At 36.1% G+C, this 20,663-nt stretch overlaps 2 protein-coding genes across 4 annotated transcripts in view; both read left to right on the top strand.

Annotated features, from left to right (window-relative positions):
- The window catches only part of LOC129756785 (uncharacterized), a 252,514-nt gene that overhangs the window by 149,937 nt on the left and 81,914 nt on the right, over nt 1-20,663 (top strand). The gene's annotated exons all lie outside the window — the stretch shown is intronic.
- The window catches only part of LOC129756800 (uncharacterized), a 72,808-nt gene continuing 52,288 nt past the window's right edge, over nt 144-20,663 (top strand). The window contains exons 1-2 of the mRNA XM_055753827.1: nt 144-516; nt 8,024-9,265. The gene's annotated coding sequence lies outside the window, so the exon portion shown is untranslated. The remainder of the gene's footprint in view (nt 517-8,023; nt 9,266-20,663) is intronic.

Raw genomic sequence — 20,663 nt, 5'->3', positions numbered from 1 at the left:
ATAGGTAAACATAACTTCATGCTCTTCTCATCGTCGTCTTTGCTATCATTCTGGTTTCTTTTAGGATCGTTTTGGAACCGGGCTGCGGCTCATGAAACTTCCAATTGGACCCGGGCCGACAGTTTTCATTCTGCCGTGTGGACTCGGAGGTCGATCGATCGCGTTGAGTCGGTTCGTTAAAGTGGGGTCCCGGGATTTTTTTAGTTTTCGGATTTATTCCTCTTGGAGCGCGCGCGCGCCAGCTTTTGGAATTTTCTCGTAGAACGACGATCAGAAGAGTCAATAAACCTGACCCCGAGGGATTTCGTGGAACCTGTCTGCTGCGGTTCTGTTTGGATAAGTGCTGTTTGGCCGCTGATGATGATGAAGCTACCAGCTTAACTGGATGACTTCAGTACCATGCCCGGTGTATTAGATCATCGATCGATTGGTTCAGAGCTGTGAAGAAGTCGTTTTGAAGTCGACAGCTCAGTTCAGTTAGTGGTGTTGTGACTTGTGACCCCCTTCATTAGTGAGGTGAGATTTATTTGCCGATTGTCTCTCGTTCGACTCTTAGAATCGTTCCTTCTTATCTCAAAGCTTTTAAGTGGAGGTGACGATAGAATGTTGTCACCCAAGATGATGGATTGATGTTGCCGGGCTATTGTGATATGTCTGAAGAAAAAAACAAATCAGCAGTGGAACTGTGTTGCCATACTCTGGAGTGAATTATTCGATTAAAGTTTCGATTGTGTTTTGAGGTGGTTTTTACCGAAGAATTGTAACGCCAACTTAGGCTATTTTCAAACGGTTTGTTCAATACTGAAAAAAAGACGATCTCTTTTTTACTATAGTAAGGACTGTACTCGAAACAACACGCAACACTTTCCTTTGACTGTATAGCTAAAAATTTATGAATTTTTCAGTAAACATGGTTTTAAAATACATTTTGCGATAATATTTCCAGTGGCTTTAGAGATAGGTTACCCTGCAGACGTAGTGGTGAACTATAAGGTTGACAAGTTGCATCGATGAAAAAAAATGCGGTGGCCAAATCCCGCGCTTGAAAATGCTGCAAACTGGACGAGGAGACGTATTTTCAAGCGAATGCCAAGCATATCAACGGCATCTAGTTTTTCGTTGAAAATTTAGCCTGTTCCTTGTTGGGCTTGTGATATAGCTCAGTTGGCAAGTCGGTTGTTTCCTGAGCCGATGTCCGTGAATTTGAGCACAAGAGTAAACATCGATCACAGTTGTACTGGATAAGTTTTTCAATGACTGTCCGCCAACTGTATCGTTGATATAAGTCGCGAAAGACATAAATATGTTAAAACGACTATAATCGAAACAAAAAAAAGCCATAGCTGTTCCACAAGAAAAAAAAGGTTTTAAATTTATTACGGAGTGCTAAATATGGCATGCATTTTTTTTCGGTTGAATTTGACATCGTTCTATTCGCGCTAAGCGATGATTTCAGTCGAAGCATTTTTTCTGAAAACCTTTGACAGATTTCACATTTCATCAATTTTTCATTCATAAAATAAAAAAATATACATAAAAGAAAGTGTATCTTTTTTTTCGCGTACAGTCCAATGTGCTCAGTGAATTGAACTGCCTAAAATAGCAAAAATAGCCTTAAATTGAAAGTATTTACGCCTCATTTCATTTTTTTTTCTATTATTATTTTTAGTTCTAAATACAAATTGTATATAACCTATCAAGATTATTTTTTAATTTGATCTTTTAACTATTTTCATACAAAAACTGTTGCAAATTTCATACTTTATGGAACGAAGGGTTAAGAAAAAATAATGTTCAAAATTAGCAGAAACATCTTAAAGAAATGTTATTCAAACGTTCTCTAAATTTCAGAAGCTATTGCTGATATCAGTGATCAGCATTTCGAGTTTCCTAAGAACTTTATACCTATATAAATGTTCGTGAGAATCGATTTCGGATTCCTTCAGCAAATGTCTCCGTTTCCGGCAGATTTAAGCTCAAAGCTGGAAATATTTTTTATTATAATAAGTATGGGTTATCTGACCATTTCGATTCTATCTATTTTACGAACAAAATACGATATTGGCAAGCAAAATGCTTATGCTTAGAAAATAACCTTTTAAATGTTTTTTTTCATGAAATGTTGCATAGAGATAGTTTTAAATGTATTATTGGCACTGTATTTTTTCAATTGTCGATTTTTTGAAAGTTTGAATAAATGGCGTCGCTCGAATCTATTTTGTACAACATTGGGAGGATCCGCAACTTTTTTGGGACGTTGCAAAACAACTTGAAGTCGTGCAGTTAATGGTGAGTTTATTTATCAACCGTTTTTTGGAACTCTGAGTCAGAGATGGCAAAGTGCCTGATTTCTCAGGATTTGCCTGATTTTTCGCGGTTCAGACTGACAACTGACAATTGGGTTTCCCTAGTTTATGAAAATGAACCTGATTTTGCCTGATGTTTGTGAATGCGATGAAAAATGTGTATTAAAGAACCGCATTAGATACACCCATAGAAGAGGTTGCAAAAATCCAATGCCTTTTTAGCAAATCTCTGTGCCGATAATGCTCTGAAATGTGCACTGTGCCGAAGACGGTATGTTTGAAAAACCGTAACTGGCATAAGGACTCGGCTCCCAACCAAAATGATGACCACTACATTCAAGCGAAACAAGAAAAACATTTTATGGGATTTCCTTCCTATTGGATAATTCATCCCAGAAACAAGAAAATAAAAATTTAAACCACAGCGCTGTAGTGAGAATCGAACTCACATCACCAATTGTATCGTCTTGCCAGTCCGACATTCTAACCAGTGTACTATTCGAGCTTCATGCAGGACGAGGTATATTTGTCATAGGGTTTCTGTTACCGATCAATCACAAAAAACGTACAACGGCGGCTTCCCGGCGTTTGGCCTCCTTTCAATGCATTCCTTTGTCTTGCGATGGAATTGGGAAAGGGAACGGGAGTGAAGGAACGGGAAACCCATTGAATGAGAACTGTGCTTTGCTTACTGCCTGCTATTACATACACACGCTACATATACACAGCTGCTAAAGCCGGGCAGCTTGGCCGGTGTTGTTTGCCTGTGAATTGAAGGAATGTTTTTGTTGTTGCTTTTGCTACATACACACGCACAGCTTAGCCGTGTTTGCCGGTTGATTGAATTAGAAGGATGTTTTTGTTGTTGCTTTTGCTACATTCACACGCACAGTGCTCGGTTCGCTGGCTGCCTGGTGTTGGCCGGTATTTATTTCCATCCTTCTTCGGCTTGTGATGCGATGGGGAGGGACGCGAAAACGTTTTTATTTTGTTTCATTCAGACATACGCAATTCGGTTGCGCTGGGAGGTTAATGCCGGTGGGCGCAAATCGAATCAGTGCCGGTCGCGTTATCTTCTTGTACCAATGATGCTATGAAATTGACTACACGCCATTGGCACAGAGGCTGAATTTTGGGTGTACCATTGCTGAAGTGAAAATGTGGAGCGACATTCAAAAAAAAAAAAGGTCATCACTTTGAGCGAAATTTCCGTTAACTAGACGTATCCTGATTTTTTTTTCACCAGTCTCTGATTTTTGATAAACAATGTTCGCAACCCTGCTCTGAGTATTGAAATGAAAAATAAATACAGTCACAATAGATGTGATCCTGAGCACAAGCGTGTGTTGACATATTTAAGTGAAATTTTTATTCTTCGGGGGGAATTCTATACAAAATGGAAACCATAAATTTTGTTCCGTGCTTTTTCAATTTTCAAAGATATTTCATTTATTTTATGATAAAATAAAATTTAAATAAGATTTTTTCGAACTTGTAATACGTACACCCAGCATTTGTGATTTATTCTTTTTTTTCTATCAAAAAATCAATTTTCTAAAATCTGGTTTGAAGTTTTGGCTCCAGCTGCGCAACTGCTGAACCGTTTGAAAAAAAATTAAATTAGTATGAAATCGTCTTAATAGTTGGAATGTTTTTGTTAGCTTTGTATCGTTTTAATGGTGTCGAAAGTTTGTAGTTCTGAGCAAAGCCTGAAACGATCGTAAAAAAAATCTGTTGAAGTTATCCGTGTCTGGATCTGCATTTGTGGCTCAGTTAAAATGCCCAACTAAGCTTAAAGCAGACTTCCGCTACATTTCGACCTATTTTCGATCGATCCGCTATTCAAATAATGCCTTGCAGATATCTGGACCCAAGGTGGTCAATTTTGTATCTAAGGACATGACTCCTCTCAATGCCCTGGAACTTATGACCTACAGTGTCGGACAATAGAATAGGACCACAGCTCAATCCAAAACAGAAAGTGAGAAAACTTTGAGAAAAAAAATTCTATTAAGGTGCATCTAACCATTTACAAACTGTAAATTCCATTCTTCGAAGAAATTAAAATCATCCGTAGTTAAAACAATTGCCCTTTATTTAAAAATGCGTTTTAAGCATACTTACTGACTAAAATAACGCGACATAAAATAGGACCGCTTTAGAATTCATGGTAAAAAAAATTTAAAAAAAGGAAATTCATACCGTGATCGATTTGCAGGGTTAGTACTTGGTGGTATAATCCTTATAAATCATCACTTCTCGCACCCGGTTCGGCATCGACTCCACCAGATTTTGGAACATTCTCACCGGGATAGCGTACCACACCGCCTGGATTCTCTCCAACAGCTGCTGCTTGTTTTTTGATTTTTCGGTGTACACCTTACGTTCAACTATTTCCCATAGGTTCTCTATGGGATTGAGATCAGGGGACTGTGCTTGCCACTCCATAACGTCTACCTTATTATCCTGGAACCACTTTTTAACCGTTTTAGCGGTACGTTTGGGGTCGTTGTCCTGCTGGAACTGCCACTTTAGGGGCATCTCCCACTCGGCGTGTGGCAGCAATACTTCCCGAAATATCTGGGCGTAGAGATGCTGGTCCATAATCCGGTCGATCCAGTACAAGGGACCCACCCCGTACCAAGAAAAGCACCCCAACACCATGATGCTACCTCATCCATGTTTGAATGTTTTATTTGTATACTGGGGCATATACGCATAGCCGAGTGGGCGATGGACCCAACTCTTTCCGTCCGAGCCGATGAGGTTCACTTTGGTCTCATCCGACCACAGCACATTTCTCCATAGTTTCTCCTTTTCCGGACCGACCCAATCGAAGTGGTCGTTCGCAGCCGTGCCTTCAAGTGCTCCGGCGTCAGCATCGGCACCTTCCGGGGACTTTTTCCACCTAGTCCCTTCTCCGCCAACCGTCGCTGAACCGTCCGGGAACTCACAGATAAGTTCAGCTCGTCTCTGATCTGCTTGGACGCTTTGAAAGGGTCCTTTTGCGAGGCCCGCTTGATTGCCGAATCGTCCTTCGGCGTCGTTTTGCGGGGGCGGCCGGTCAGTTCCCGTTTGCCGGTGCTGTGAGGCGCGTTGAAAACGAAAGTTTTCGACCTTCGGAAATCTAGCGTTGGCTTTTGCCAGCCTTGTACAGATTCCGGATGATCACTCGCTGGACCTCCGTGCAGTGCTGTGCCCGACCCAACGCTTTTTCGCTGAAAACAGAGTAGGAGGAAGGAAATCTTTATTTTTTGTTTGTTTTCATGATTTACATGGTTAATTTTATGGGAAATACTTACCAGGACACGAAAATGGACAAACAACACCGAAAACAACACCTTTTCTTCAAATCTAGAGCGCTAAAAATGCCGGAACAGCCGAACCGATGAGCTGGTCTTATTTTATGACGCGACTTTTTTCACCCTCTGACGGCTTTCTGGTCGAGTAGAACAAACGGGTTGCTTTGATTGCAACAAACATGCAGTATACAAAGTTGGCATACTACAATTAGTGCTTGCCGCTAGGTGTCGCATGTTATTATATTTGAATTGGCAGTTTAAAGGTGATTTGAATATTTTGCATTAGAGCGGTCCTATTCTATTGTCCGACACCATACGTTTCCATGATAAGGTAGTTGGGAGTTCAAATGCTAGAAAATAGTGAGCTCCTAGATGACGGTCCTTGAATACTCTTTCTCATTTGGATGAAAATTGAGTTTATTTTACCCAGAAACTCAAAATTAAAAGTGATAGTTGATTCAAAAATGTTCTGACTTAAACATCAAAAAGCAAATGCTAATATTTTCCGCGGATTTTAAATTTGTAAATTTTGAAATCAATACTAATGTTATGAATTCGTCTTGGTACATGTTTCTACCTGAAAATAATCAAATTTTCGAAGGTGGAAGTTTTAGAAAAATATGAGGTATCAAAGAAAGACAGAACATAAGCCGTAAATATCATGAATTTTTCGAATAGATACAACGGCTCTTGGTTCGAAACACTATATTTTCTTCAAAAGGTTCATTCTTCCATTTCTTTTTACATACATACATGTGTGTATGCACATTAAGTAAGATATATACGATGCACTAGAATTCCAGATGAAGGATACAATATCTGGCGAATCGTTCCCTATGTCGATGAAAAAAAAAACCAGAGCGCGAAAAACCAATTAAAATACCTATAAATATCACATCAGACACATTCTTGGGATATCCGGTTAAAGTTACTGATTCAAATTTCAGCATAATTTCCACTTTTAAATTAATAAATTTATGAATTTTTTCACGGACGAAAAAAACGCGTGCGCTGCTAACGAGTCAGGTATCAGAGAAGGGTTGGCTCAATAGCGGCCTTTACAATTTTCAGCATTACTGGAAAACTAATCAAGCAAATGGAACCGAATTTGGCGTGAGAAGGTATAAAAAGAAATGTTTCTATGATATTTTGAGAACCCTCCGTTCTTCCAGTCGAAAAATCTTAAAGGAGGAGGGTGCTCCCTTACAATTTTTTACATCACTCGGGAACTTACCCAGCTAATGAAACGAAATTTGGCTTGGGAGAGTATTTGAGCACAAGGAATGTTTCTGTGAATATTTGGTACTATGTACTGCCTCCTTCCAATGGGGTGATAGGAAGGAGAGAGGGGGCTTCTTTACAATTTTTCGCATAACTCGAGAACTAATCGAGCAAATGGAAACAACTCTGGCGTGGGAAAGCATTTGGATACGTAAAAGGGTTATTTACTTATTTGAGACTTCTTTCTTCTTCAATTGGGGATACAGTTATGGAAGACGGGAGCTCACATATGTTTGTTTTTCATAAACTAAGAACTTATCTAACAAATGGAACCAAATATGACATGGGAACAATCATACAATCGAACAAATGCAACATAATTTGGCATTTGAGTGTATTTGAACACACAGAATGTTCAGTGAAACGATAAAAAGTGGGAAAATGTGTGGGAAATTTTAATATTTCGATAACTAATCGAGAAAATGGAACCAAATTTGCATGGGAGCATATTTGTGTACGGGCAATATCTCTTCGATGGTTGATGAGACCCCCTTTTCTTGCCAAGGGGAGATATAAATTGGGGAGAGGGTCACACATTTTTTGAATAACTCGAGAACTTATCGAGAATGGAGCCATATATGACATGGGATCTTATTTGTTGACAAGAAGTGTTTGTCTGATGTTACGAGACCCCCCTTCCTTCCATTATGGATGTAGGAGTGGGGAAGGGGTCACTCTCACAATTTGAATAATAATTCGAGAACGAATAGGTAAAATAAGTGTTCCGTGATGTTATTTTGTTACAAAAAATGTTTCTATTATAGTTTGAGACCCTCTCCGCATTAAAAAGGGACAGCGAAGATTACATAAATGAAAAACAAAATTGGCATAAGCTATAAACTTATGAAGCAAAGAGATCAAGAATCATAAAAAAAGATTAAAAAACGTATTTAAAAAAATTATTACGATTTCATAATAAAAAAGTTGCATTTTTTTTAAGAAAAAGCATTTGAATGATTTTGAAATTGAATTAAAAATTCTGTGCCAATAAATGAAAAGTTAAATAACTAGGTACCACAAATTTCAAAAAAATTTGGAAGGTGTAGAAAATCACCGGGTCAAATAGTACCATATAAAACCCGTAATTGTCAGTGATGACAGTTTTTAAAAAATATATCTATTTTTCTTCTGCAGATTGTTAGCGAACATATTCATGTTTTTGGAGTGCTTTTTGAACAAATACTAGTGTTGAACAAATATGTTAAAGTGTCTAACAAATGGACATTTGAAGAAAGGTCGATTGTTCGAAACCCTAATTCGTACAATTTCCAAAAACTGTGTTACCATTTTGGAACTGTTATAATTAAAAGTGAAAACTCGTTTAAGTGAAACCGTTTGTTAAATGATGCCTGAAAGTCGAAAGGATATGTGCCAGTGACATCACATCGAGCTAAAGTCGTATTGCGTCCAGCTTCATCAAAATTAAGTAAAAAGGAAAACCAACGCAACAAACAAGTTCTCTCGAAGGTGAAAAGCAAAAATTTTCTGGTTCCGGTTATTCCAGTACGTGCTTGATTTTGTATGTGTGTATTCGTCGAGTTGCATTCCTGTTTGACATGAATCTGAAGCCCCCGTGTACCAAAAACTTGATTCAATCGGGAAATATGTCATGGAAGCTTCTCGTTTAAATGGTGAATAAGAGTTGAAAAAAAGTGCTACCAAAAACGGAATAGCTTTCGTTAGTTTGGATGGAATTTCATTTTCACATTCACCGTTTTTAGATTTTTTATGAGTAAAAAAAGTGTTGACCTGTGAGTTGTTCTGGCTTCATCCGAAACAAGAACACGATCCGTTGAGGATCGAGGGCTCAGTTTTTTCAATCGAGCTCAAGTTGAGCCACAAAAAAACTGCAACCTTTGGAGCTTACAAACAACAACATCAACTAAAAAAAAAAGTGAACGTGAAGAGTAGTGATTTGAGGTGTCTTCGACCCAGCACCGGTTTTCAGCTACCGTCTTAGCCATCGACGTCGTCGTCGTCTCAATCGTCGTCCGGCCCGGTGTCTGATTTATAGCCGGTGGCGATTTTTAGAAGGGTGCTGTTGTTCACGGTCGCCATACACTGGTAGAATGGCTCCCGTAAGTCGTACCTAGGAGAAGGAGCACGAGAAGAGGGAAGAAAAAAAATACATAATCGCAAATCAAAAAACCCATTCTCAAGTTGGGTCGCCGGTGCCGGAGTTTGTGATCACCAAACGCCAAACACATCTCTCCCTTCTGGTGCGAACCTTTGCGGGCTCCCAGTTCGTGGAAGCGAAATATTGATTGGTCGAGTGACAAGTCTTGGTGGCGATCGGCGTGATTCGAATTTGAAATTTGCGGCTACCTGCTTCGCGGAAGCTTGGGCAAAGTTTTCGTTCGAAGGCAGTTGAAAAAGGTAAAATTTCTTAAAAAAGTTCAAAACAACAGTTCAGTAAATAAAAAGTGATACTATCTAACAGTCAGATCATTTATCATGGAAAACCCAAAACAAGAGTTCAAGCTTGCATTTATCCAACTAAAGGGACTGTCAGAAGGTTTACAATTTACGCCGAAAGTCATAAATAAATTCAACATACATATTTAAGTTGGATGTAAAGAAAGTTATTTTCTACGGCAATTTTTTTTTCCTTCCATAATTCATTAAGTAGACGGTTGAAACAAAAATAATTTTATATCAATATTTTTATTAAAAAAAAAACCTCAAATCAGAAAAAAGTATAATGGTGCAAAATTGACCCACAAAATTGACTGTTTTTTCTGTAAATATTTTTCTTCATCAATGGGTTTTTGGATGATCAAAAACTTTTGTTGATTCAATGTTTTAAGTTAAAAAAAAAATTCATTTTATATATCAAAGTAGAACGAACATTTTTCTTGCTCAATCTGAACCAGTTTTAGAAAATGAGATCGTTTGAATTTTCTGGAATTTTTGAATATTTCTTGGGTTTGGGAATTCCCGGGATTTTTTAATCGAAACTTTGATTCCCGGGAATCCCCGGGATGGACAGGTACATTAAATACGGTGGTTCTTACCTTTAAAGTTTTAAAAAGCCAAAATTTCACTGCTCTCTCACCCAATATTGATTTTATTAAAAAATAACAATCTGTATGTATGTTGGTTCAGGGCCGTAGGAAGAACCGGCTCATGGGGGGGGTTTTGATGAAATTTTTTTTCCCAATAACATTTTTGCCTCAACAATGCCTACACAAGTGAAAAAAAAATATATGAACTAAGTACACATTATTCAGGTTAAAGTTGTTAAGCATTAAAAGTTATTTATTTTTGAAAATAAGTCCGAGGAGTACCCAATTTTGTTCAAGAAGTTTTCAAAAATATGGGTACTTGTGATATATTTAGCTCAGTTGGTAAATCAGTTGCCTCCTGAGCTGATATCCGTGAGTTCGAGCCCAAGAGTAAACATCGGTCACAGTTGTTCCAGATAGGTTTTTCAATAACTGGTGCGCCAACTGCATCGAGAATCGAAACAAAAAAAAGGATTTTGAACCTTCATCCAGAAAAATTTTTGTTAACTCACTTACTTAAGCAAGCTTATTCTTCTGAACCATAAGCATAACCATTTTTAACATTATTGGGTGAAAATGTATCAAATATTTAGAAATAAAAGTAAAAAATAAGGTTTACGGTTCAAATAAGGTTTATTTACTGCTCTTGTAAACTACATTAAAATTTAAGACTTAGTTAGAACCTTTGATTTTGAAGAATTTGCAATATATACAAATTTTTTAAATAAAATTTCCAGCTGAATTTTTACATAAGGATAAAATACAAGTTAAAAAATTATCATTTAATATATAAAATGATTTAAATCCTAAAGTAAAAGTTTTCAAAATTAGAATCTAGATTTTTCAAAAAACAAATTCTTTGAAATGAATTCAGATCTTACTTTGTATATGTGATTTTCACCAGATTTGTGTTTCTAATCTGTTTTGATGAATTTAAAATTTTAATTTTAAATCAAGAATCAAAGTTATGAAACTGCGATCTCCTTCAATTTAAACTCCTGATGAAATTTTTACAACGATATTTTAATATTGATCATGAAACTTAAATTTGAGGTTAATCTGAAAACAAACTTTGTATTTCAGTTCCAAGTCTGAATTTTGCATTTTGAACCCAAATTCTAAGCCTGAATCTAAATTCCGGATAAGAAATCCAATGAATTTGATACCAAAAAGCGAAATTTGTATCAGAACCCTTGACCAGAAATCATTTATTTGAATTTGAATTTATGGTTTTCAATAAGATTTTTTTTCAATTGGTTATTCATAATTGAACTTGAAAATTTAAAAAAAAATTGTGTGTGACGAAATTTTTACATACTTTTAAATTCTGGACTCATGAAACTTTCTTATGTTTCAACTCTGCACATAAATTTAGGATAAAAATTTCAGATCCAAATTTTAAAAGTGGTTTGAATTTTAAATATTTTTTTTTCATATTCCGAAATTCAGAGTTTTGAATTGGAAAAATTAATCACATTTTTGATTGAAATTCAACACCAATGTTGGAATCAAGTATCCGGGCAAATTTCGGAATTATTTTATTGAAATTTAAAAATAACAAATGGAAAACTGTTTTTATTTTTTTCGAAACACCTCAGGGGATTCAGAATCATTAGAAGAATCAGGCTTCCAAAAAATCGTTTATGTTTTTTTGATAAAATTTGCTGAAAATAATGATTTGGACAAAAGATACTTGTGTTCTAAGGACTCAATTGAAATTTTCGTTTGATTTTGCGAATGGAGTGAGAAAATCTGGTCAAAACCGGAAAATCTGGTAAGCTTAGTCTAACTTTATTGGGATTCAATATTTGGGACTCAATTACTATCAACAAGTGAGAAATTTTTTGAAAAACTGTTGTAGCATTGGGGTCCTGGAATGAGATTCCGAGGTTTTGGAGTTAAGATTGTTACACTATTGTTACTCTTGAATCATTAAGTAATTCATCAAAATTTGATTAGAAAATTCAAATTTTATGTTTAGTAAAAAAATTTCACTTGGCATCTTTGGACCTTCATGGGGGGGGTTTAACCCCCAAAACCCCCCCGTTCCTACGGCCATGTGTTGGTTATCCACCATGTGTGCACGGATTCACCGCAGTTTCTGCCTAAGTATGTGTTCACGTGCATTCTTTAGAATTTCAGTTTAACAAATCTCAAAATGCAACGCGTACACTATACCCGGACCCCATGGCTTCGTATGAACTGTTATGGAGTGAATGTATTGTGTTGATGAAGGTTTATTTTGGAAGAACGAGTCAATCAGGTGGGCTAGTTTACTTGCAGGTATTCCGGCATCCGTGTATATACCTGGCCAGCTGGCAACTGACTAAACATTTTTATTATATAGTCAGTTATATGAGAAAACACATCTTACTTGTCGGCCACTAATGAGATTCGAACCCAAAAGTTTTCTTGCAGATACCGGAAATCGAACGCAGTACGCCTGGCATACTAAAACCAGACTCGCGCCGCCAGCCTATCCACTAGACCACATCGGCGCTTCCTTTTATGAAAATAACAATCTGTGCAAAAATTCACTTTGATTGGATAACTCTAAGGCGACCCTCGAAGCCTTGAAATTAAAAATTTAAGAAAAAGGTAAAAATTTTCACTAGAAAAATATAATTAATTCTGGCAACACTGTAAAAGTTTTAAAATATATTTAAAGTAGAGATTTTACACCTAGGAACGATTTTTCACTAGACCACAAGTAGTTTTGGACTAAACGAGGAAAAGTTATTGACCTTTTTGGTTCTATTTTTTCATACATTTTGTACGGGGATAAATGAGAACCCGATCAGGAGAACATATCAAAATGATAACTCAAACATATCTCGACGAGATAATTATATCTAATCCAGTTGCATTTTTACCCACCAAACATTTTTGTAGCTATATTCTTATGCTGTTTTGATATACTTTCCATATACATTAAAGAATGACCGTATGGAAGTTGGAAAAACACCATTTACCTAACAAAGTGGAGGCAACATACGTAAATGAATTTTATTTCTTTCTAAAGTGACGAACACTACAAAAATTCGACGCTATCCGACACCTTATTCGTACCTATCGGAAGAATACAAGAGAGCGCAAGATTTTGCTCTCATAGCCTACAAATCGTGTCCAGCGACAATATTTTCCAGTTCTCTCATTGGTCAATATTACTCAATTCCCATCTGATTTTTAGCCATCTGGATGCATTCTGCTCTCATTTGAAGCTCGCGTGGAAGCAAAATCATTTCAAAATATACAAACATGGTGGACTTCCTGTCAAACCCGATTTACACTGACTTCAGACGACATTTTATACGATCTTTTCACTATGCAGTTGGAGTTGCAATTCGCAACACCCTTGTAAACGACTTGAGTTATCTCGGACGGCACACGTGTATCATAGCTTTCATTGATAATATTACAGTCGTATCCGGTAAACCGGCAACCCTGCCTGGCTGGCTCGGTCGATACTGATACGCGTCGCCTCCAATCAGCTGTCTAGGAGCTGGAGGAATCTCAATTGGTTTATTTTATGCGATTAAAGTGTTCGTGCAGTCTCACCTTTTCAACATGCAAATCCGGGATATCCTCCTTGATCGATGACTGCGACTCCGGAACACCAAATGATGGCAGAAACTTTTTATTAGCAATTTAAAGCGCGATGGAGAATCTTACCGCCTATTTAAAAGTTTTCTTCCGTTGCCGGCCGCACTCAAAATATCACTTACTAACCATTTGTAAAGCTTCATGGATATTTATAGAGAAGTATTCAAATTAATCGTCATTCTTGTATGATAACAAATTTTTTTACGAATAAAAACTGAAAAAGACAAAAAAAACGAATTTGTGTATTAAAGCATGGATCACTACAAATCTGGACGCATTAAAACGGGTCTATCTTGGAGCTATGTAAACGAAATAAAAATGTTTTGTACTTGAAATGTAGGGTTTTTATTGCACTTTAAAGGAAAAATAATAAAAAAAATTATTCCGATGTTGTTTTGATGAATTTTCGAACTTTTGGTTGAGTTTTCGATAGGGCGGAATTGAGGGCAGTTGGGTGGGTTGATGTCTTTTTCGACAAAATACACCCGTTGGCCCAATACCACTGTAGAACCTCCTAGCTGTAGTGGCAGCTTGCCAAATCTGGCGAAAACTTAGCTAGTCCTTTGTGAGATCTAATGTACGAAAAAAAAAAGTTTTTCAGGCATTCCTCCTTGTAAATTTCGGAGTCCATGGTCTTGTTTTTCACAAAAACCGGAATGTTTCGTCCGCAGCTGCAAATACCTTGCCAGATCAAACACTTTCTTGCACACTTATCAGCAAAAACGAATTTGAAGTTGCCGGGGACATCACCATGACCAGTGCAGTGCACCACTGCAGTGGCTTTACATAATTTTTGGCCAGAAAGCTGCCCAAAATCCATCTTCACGTACGTTTCGTCATCCATGAGGATGCATCCGTCGAACTTCGTTGGAATCTTCTTGTATAACTTGCGGGCACGTCCTTTGGCTACTTAATTCTGCTTCAATGTCCGGTTTGGTTGCTTACTGGTCCGATAGGATCGTATTCCTTCGCGTAGACGAATTCTGCTGACGGTGCACCGGTCGGCGTTGAATTTCTTGGCAATGTCATAGTCCGACTACCCTGTGTTTTCCTTGATCGTTCTCAACACCTTAAAATGCAGTTTCTGATTCTTAGGTCCACTATAACGCTTGGTATGAACCTGCCGATCTATAGTACGCATCTCACGGAAACGTTTGAGAACGCTCCACACGGTTGATTTGACAATTTTTAACGTCAATAACCCGACCACGTCGGGTTTTTGACGTGGGTGTTCAAAATTTATTTTCAATTCGCGGCTTCCATCACGTGTAACTTTTTTGAAACAAAACGAATCGTAATGAAATTTTCAGCACTGGTAGAAGAAACATTCCTCTACAAAGTGCTGCCAAAACATTCCAGATCCGACTACTAGGAGCACTATGGTAAAATAAATAGTGCGTCCAGATTTGTAGTGATCCATGCTTTATTTATTTGAAATGTTTGGAAGAAAATTTAACACGATTTTTCAAATCTAAAGCACACAATACCAGCTGGAATTGATAAGGTACATCACTAAATCTTCATTTTTACGAAAATTTGTTAATTGTTGAGTTGAGTTGAGCAAGTTCACATATTTTCAAGCGAATTTATTTCAAGTTTCAGTTCACAATCTTGATTTCTTGAATCCTAGTTAAACTTCCCTGCCAATTTTTTATTACATAGAAAAACCGTCAGCAGTAACCTGATTGTTACTTTTTCGCCTTTTGAACAGTTTTCTATTGTGTATTTGCTTCCTTTTCATTTTATTAATTTAAGTATGTTCACAATTCATTATTTTATTAAAAACGAAAATTTGTAGTCCTTTTTTGGTTCGTATGACAGTTTGAACGTTTATTCGATGCCATCAGCGATATTTTTAGTTTTTCAGTTTTAAAAGTGTGGTGATATCATAAACTTGAGGCACACTGTAGGTTGAACCTGCTATCACTATACCTATGTACGCCTCCGCTGCAAGCTATCTCGTGTAGTACAGTTGGGCTGCTTGCGAGCGCTGATACGGCATTCGTGTGTAGGCCACCAAACGTACCACTTCGGCTCGCTGTCACAAGTGGCGACGAAAAAAAAATGGAACGCGTGCGGGAAGAAATTTATTTTGTGCTCGAGAAAATCATTACGACAGTGGGCTGGCGCGAGTGGAAATAGAAACGGATATACGAAAATTTGCAATCGATTGGCTTTAAGAGCGCACATAAAAGCAAATGAAAATGGTTGGATTGAAAGTGACATAATAGTGAAATGGAGTTGTGGATAATTGATTTCTAAAAATCTCCACGATTGTTTATAGAAAGTATAGAGAAAATTTAAGAAAATATGGTGCCATTAGGTGGAAAAAAATTCAAAGGTTTTCAGTGGAAAAAAATGGGTATCAGTGATGCTGATGGTATTTTGAAATAAAATAAAAAAAAAAGATTATGTTGGGGATAAAATAAAAAAAAAGTGGACAAAGCAAATTGGTAACTCCTTTGTCAAAAGGTTGGATTTTGTCTCTGTAAGAAATTATGGATCAGGTATGTACATTTTGAATTGAATATTGGAACGTGTGAGCCATAGGCACATCATTTTTGTAGCAGATAGTTGTAGGTAACGGTAAGTTATCGCAGCATGGTCGTATGATCTTGGAATTATACTAATCCACCAATGCACTGGCTGTGTTGCGGTATAGAGGAGAGAGACAGCTATTGAAGTAGCGGCGATAAGCCATTTTCCATTATTGTGTTCACATACGTAGTTGAGGGCGCTCGATTAGCATGGGCTTTATATCTTTCCAGTAAAGGTGCCGGCCAAAATAGTGGAAGAAGAAGCTCTACGCTACCTAGGTCGTTGTTTTCTTGTTTTTATTTGATTGCGACTGATGACGATACGCACATACAGTGGAGTGCATGTTTCTGGAAAAATGGCATTATTCTTCGCATTGAGGAGAATTATATATTAAAATTTTGTTATTGAACGATTTTGTTCGAAAATTTCGATAAAGGGAAAGTATGTCGTGAAACTCAAAAGAAACGCGATAGATTGAGGAATTAAGGTTTGGTGATTTCAATGATTCTAGTTTATTGGAAGGTGTAGCTGAACCAAATGTCTGAGAAATAGATAAACAGTACCTTCGACGAAAGGAGAAGGGTTCTAGGTTGGCTATGAAGAATATAAATTGCATTGATGTTAATTGACGTGATTTTATTTGCTTTGTATAAAGAATGAAATGGTTGAAGTGAGGTCGACAAACAAAACTATCAGTTTTTGGTAAGTTTAAGGTTGGTGTCATTAAATGAATTGATAACGATGCTTGCAGATATGTAGCTGCAGAAGAAAAACGATGTACTAAAAAAAAATGTCTAAAAATCTTCATTTTCATCAGATTGTTATATCTGATACTCATGGCAGGTATCCTAAAGATCATGAGCATTAATGGGAAATTGAACCTTGATTTCTTGAAGCATTGAAAACTTTAGATGCAAAGTCATGGATTGTGGAGACTTCAGAAGTGTTAAAGAACATATTTAAAGAGAGGCTCGAGATGATTGAATTTGATTGCTAAGAAATGGTTCTTAGCAACGCTGAAAAAAAAAAAGTTTGCTCAGAAGTTGTTTTGAGTAAAAAAAAAGACATGCAATTTAACCTTAAGCGGGTTATAGAGAGAAAAGCGAACTGGAAGCTCTATGTACTAAAAGACGCTTTAAATCAATTTGAAGGTATGGGCAAATGAGAACTGTGAACTTTAAAACTTGGACTGCGACATTTGTGCGACCTGTCAAATTTTCTACGCACTAACTGAATTAAGGTAAGCTTTGTGCGAATATTAGCGATTTTAAAACATTGAACGAAATCCATCAAACAACACAACGGACAATATGTATTTCAGAAATAAAGGTTACTTAAAAACGGTTTAAGTGAAATTTGAAAGAAAAGGTTGTCGTTTACCGAAAGCCATCGAGCGCAATGTTTTTATTTGTTTGAATAATTTCAGTTTTATCATTTGGAATTTAAAAATGATATATGTTTTGAAAATGGTAATCAATGAATCGAATATTGTCATATATAAATTTCAGAATCGACGAGAGTAATGTCGAAGTATTTTTCGTTCTCCAACGCGATGATGACAGCTTAATTTTCTAGAGGTTATAAAATTAGTCATAAGTAATTCCGCAAAATTAAAAGGTTGAATATTACAGTTCATTGATTTTTATAATAATTGTGCAATGTTATGGAGTGTCATTGGTAAAAAAAATGGACACAGAATTGCACGGATTAACTGTTTGATGGAAGAACGAAATGTAATAGAGAAAAATGTTATGGCGGTAGTGAACGAAGACTCACTATAGTTTTAGTAAAGTGGAATCAGATCGATAAGTGTGAATGGTCGGAAGAAAATATTTATTTATTTTATTTCTATTAAAGTATTGAAAACCAATATCTTAACTGTAGTAGATATTTGATCACGTCTTTGGTACAGTTCTGTACCTAAAACTTGTTAACAACAATTGTAACAAGATGTAAAGTTAAAAAAAAAACTTTGTGATATTAATCTCTTTCAATTAGTTTTCATGGAAAAGATCACATAATCATTGAAAATTGAAAACTTTTCAAAGTTTTAGTATGTCTCAAAATGTTTATGTGTCAGTTTAACGCTTTAAAGGTTGGAGAACTAAACCATTCAGCATTCAATCTCACCATGTTGTGAAGTTTAATCCATTTTCCAACGGAAAATTCCTCTGTATCGTATGGAGCTATCTATTCTGATGTGTTCGCTTGTTTTGCTCCATGCTGCGCTCAATATGTTGTGTCAACGTTTTCTGTAGCGGTATTTTAATATATAAACCATAGCCAAAATGATAACATGCATTTGTTGCTTTTCTTCTTAAGAAAAAAAAGTTCCTGTGGATGTATGATAAGTGATGGATGAAACAGTTGAAATAACAGGAAACTAATAGTTTACTCAGAAAAAGTTTTGAGTGAAATGGTTGATTTGAGTTTTCTCAGAAATAGTTTTGAGAGAAAAGGAACCACTGATGCATAGAACAGACGGTTCATGGAGAAAATAAAAGAATTGTGTTGGCATTGGTTGGAAAGTTTTCTTAAAAAGAGTTTTGAGTTAATCAACCAAATGAAGATTGCTCAGAAATGGCTTTGAGTGATTTAAAGGAGAAACAAACAACAGTTCAATCAAACAGAGTATTGATTAAAATGAAAAGAGCAGAGAACATTTTTTGGTATTTTGATCAGAAGTTTTCGAAATTGACTGAGAATTAAGTTAGGTAAGAAAACTTTTTGAGAGCATAAGAAAATTCAGTTTTTACGTCAACTGATACTGAAAGTTATGATTTAGAAAACCTGTAGAAGACCTCCACTAAAACAGTTTAAATAAATCGCAAATCAAGACTATTATTGTAAACCTGATGATCTTGTCACAGCAACATAAACGTGAGCTGCTAATAACAGTTCGTTGTATTTCGAATCTATTATTAATTAGGTTAATTGCTCATTAGTTTATTTGCAATGAAATCATCTCACTGAGATTTCTCATGACTAGCTGGATATTAGTTTAACAGGAATGAGACCTAATGAGTTTTTTTCTCATCTCTTTGTGGGTAACTTAAATCAGATTCAATCCGACGTTAAAAGATTGAAGTGAATATATCAAAGTCAAAGATTGTTAAATAACGTAAAAGACACCTCAGAGTTGTTTCCATAACATATTCTTGAAGAGATCGATTTCATGATATTTGTTACATTTTTTGTCATGTGGGGTCGATCTTGTCGCTAAACCGAATCCAATAGACTCACTTTGTGCCCGAGGAAAACCAATGTTCCTGTGAAAGATAAATGCTTGGACTACATGTTCGAAACCTAACTTTCCCCCCTCGTAAATCGAAGAAAACCTAAAAATTGTAAGCCGTTAGATAAAATCAGTTTGACAAAATATTATATTAGCTGAATATTGCAAAGGTCTAAAGAAAATAATTATATTAGTACCAATGTTTCCAGTCATGAAATCTGAAAAAAATAATTAAAAAAATAAAGAGTGAAAGGCGATTACGGGTTACATGGCGTGCTCATTCCAATAATTTCAACCAGGGCGTACTTTGATGTTCCGTAAAACAATTTTTATGGCTCGAAAATGTCATTCAAATTAAAAAAAAAAGATGGATAACAGTGCAGAATTTTCATCATGATCATATAAAACTGATCCTCAATCTTCAGGATGAAAACAACAGATCCGCTCCCCTATGTTGAGGCGAAGGCTTTAATTTCGGAAACCACACTGACGTTCGTGTACAACATGATGCATTTACAAGTAATTTGACAGCAGTTTCCGTCCTTTGGAATATTGTTCATCAGTTGTGTTCAAAGTATCTATTAAGAAAAAACAACACTTCTCAGAAACGGCTTTGAGTAAAATAATAATGTTTATGTTTATTCAGAAATAGTGTTGGATGAAACTAATAAACAAGTTGCTCAGAAAAGTTTTGAGTAAAATGAAACAGGATGGAACTGGTTTTGAGCGAAAATGGAAAGTTTACTCAGAAACAGTTTTGAGTAAAGTTGACTGGAATCATCAGTATCAGTTTAAGTAAATTGTATCATTGTATATTTTGATTGGTAATTTAGATACAAGAAATAATATTGGTAATTAATATAAAACTCATAAATACATCTTGAAACAGGCCACAGTTTTTTTTTAAATGGAAACGTTAACGTTAACAAAGTACTGGAAAAAGAAAGTTTGGATACATGATAAAAAAACTAAACTTTACAGAGGCGTCTTACTAGCTCGGTGGTTTTGCTTAAATAAAAAGAAAAGGAAGAGAGATGAGTGAGTTGATCATTGATCGAAAGTTTCTTCATAAAAAAAAGAGATATTTATGGTGATGCATTACTCATTCGTAATTGGTTTTAAAATAAAGATGTTTCACATTACCATTGTAAGCGTTTGGAAGAATCAGTTTAGTCCTTCGAGAGTTTAGATGGTTTCTAATTTGGTTCAACACTCGAATTTTAACAATACGGAACTGAATGAGCAAACAGAATACAATCATGAAATGTATGCCATGTCATGAATGAAAATATCCTAATGCATGACATAATAATACCTTCGAACTAAACCACTATGACAATAAAAAAATAGCTTATAGAAAAAGGGAGATGTGGTGATATCATAAACTTGAGGC

Source organism: Uranotaenia lowii, chromosome 1 (genome assembly GCF_029784155.1).
Source record: "Uranotaenia lowii strain MFRU-FL chromosome 1, ASM2978415v1, whole genome shotgun sequence".
Classification (NCBI taxonomy): domain Eukaryota; kingdom Metazoa; phylum Arthropoda; class Insecta; order Diptera; family Culicidae; genus Uranotaenia; species Uranotaenia lowii.
This window is presented reverse-complemented; position numbering and strand designations above follow the sequence as displayed.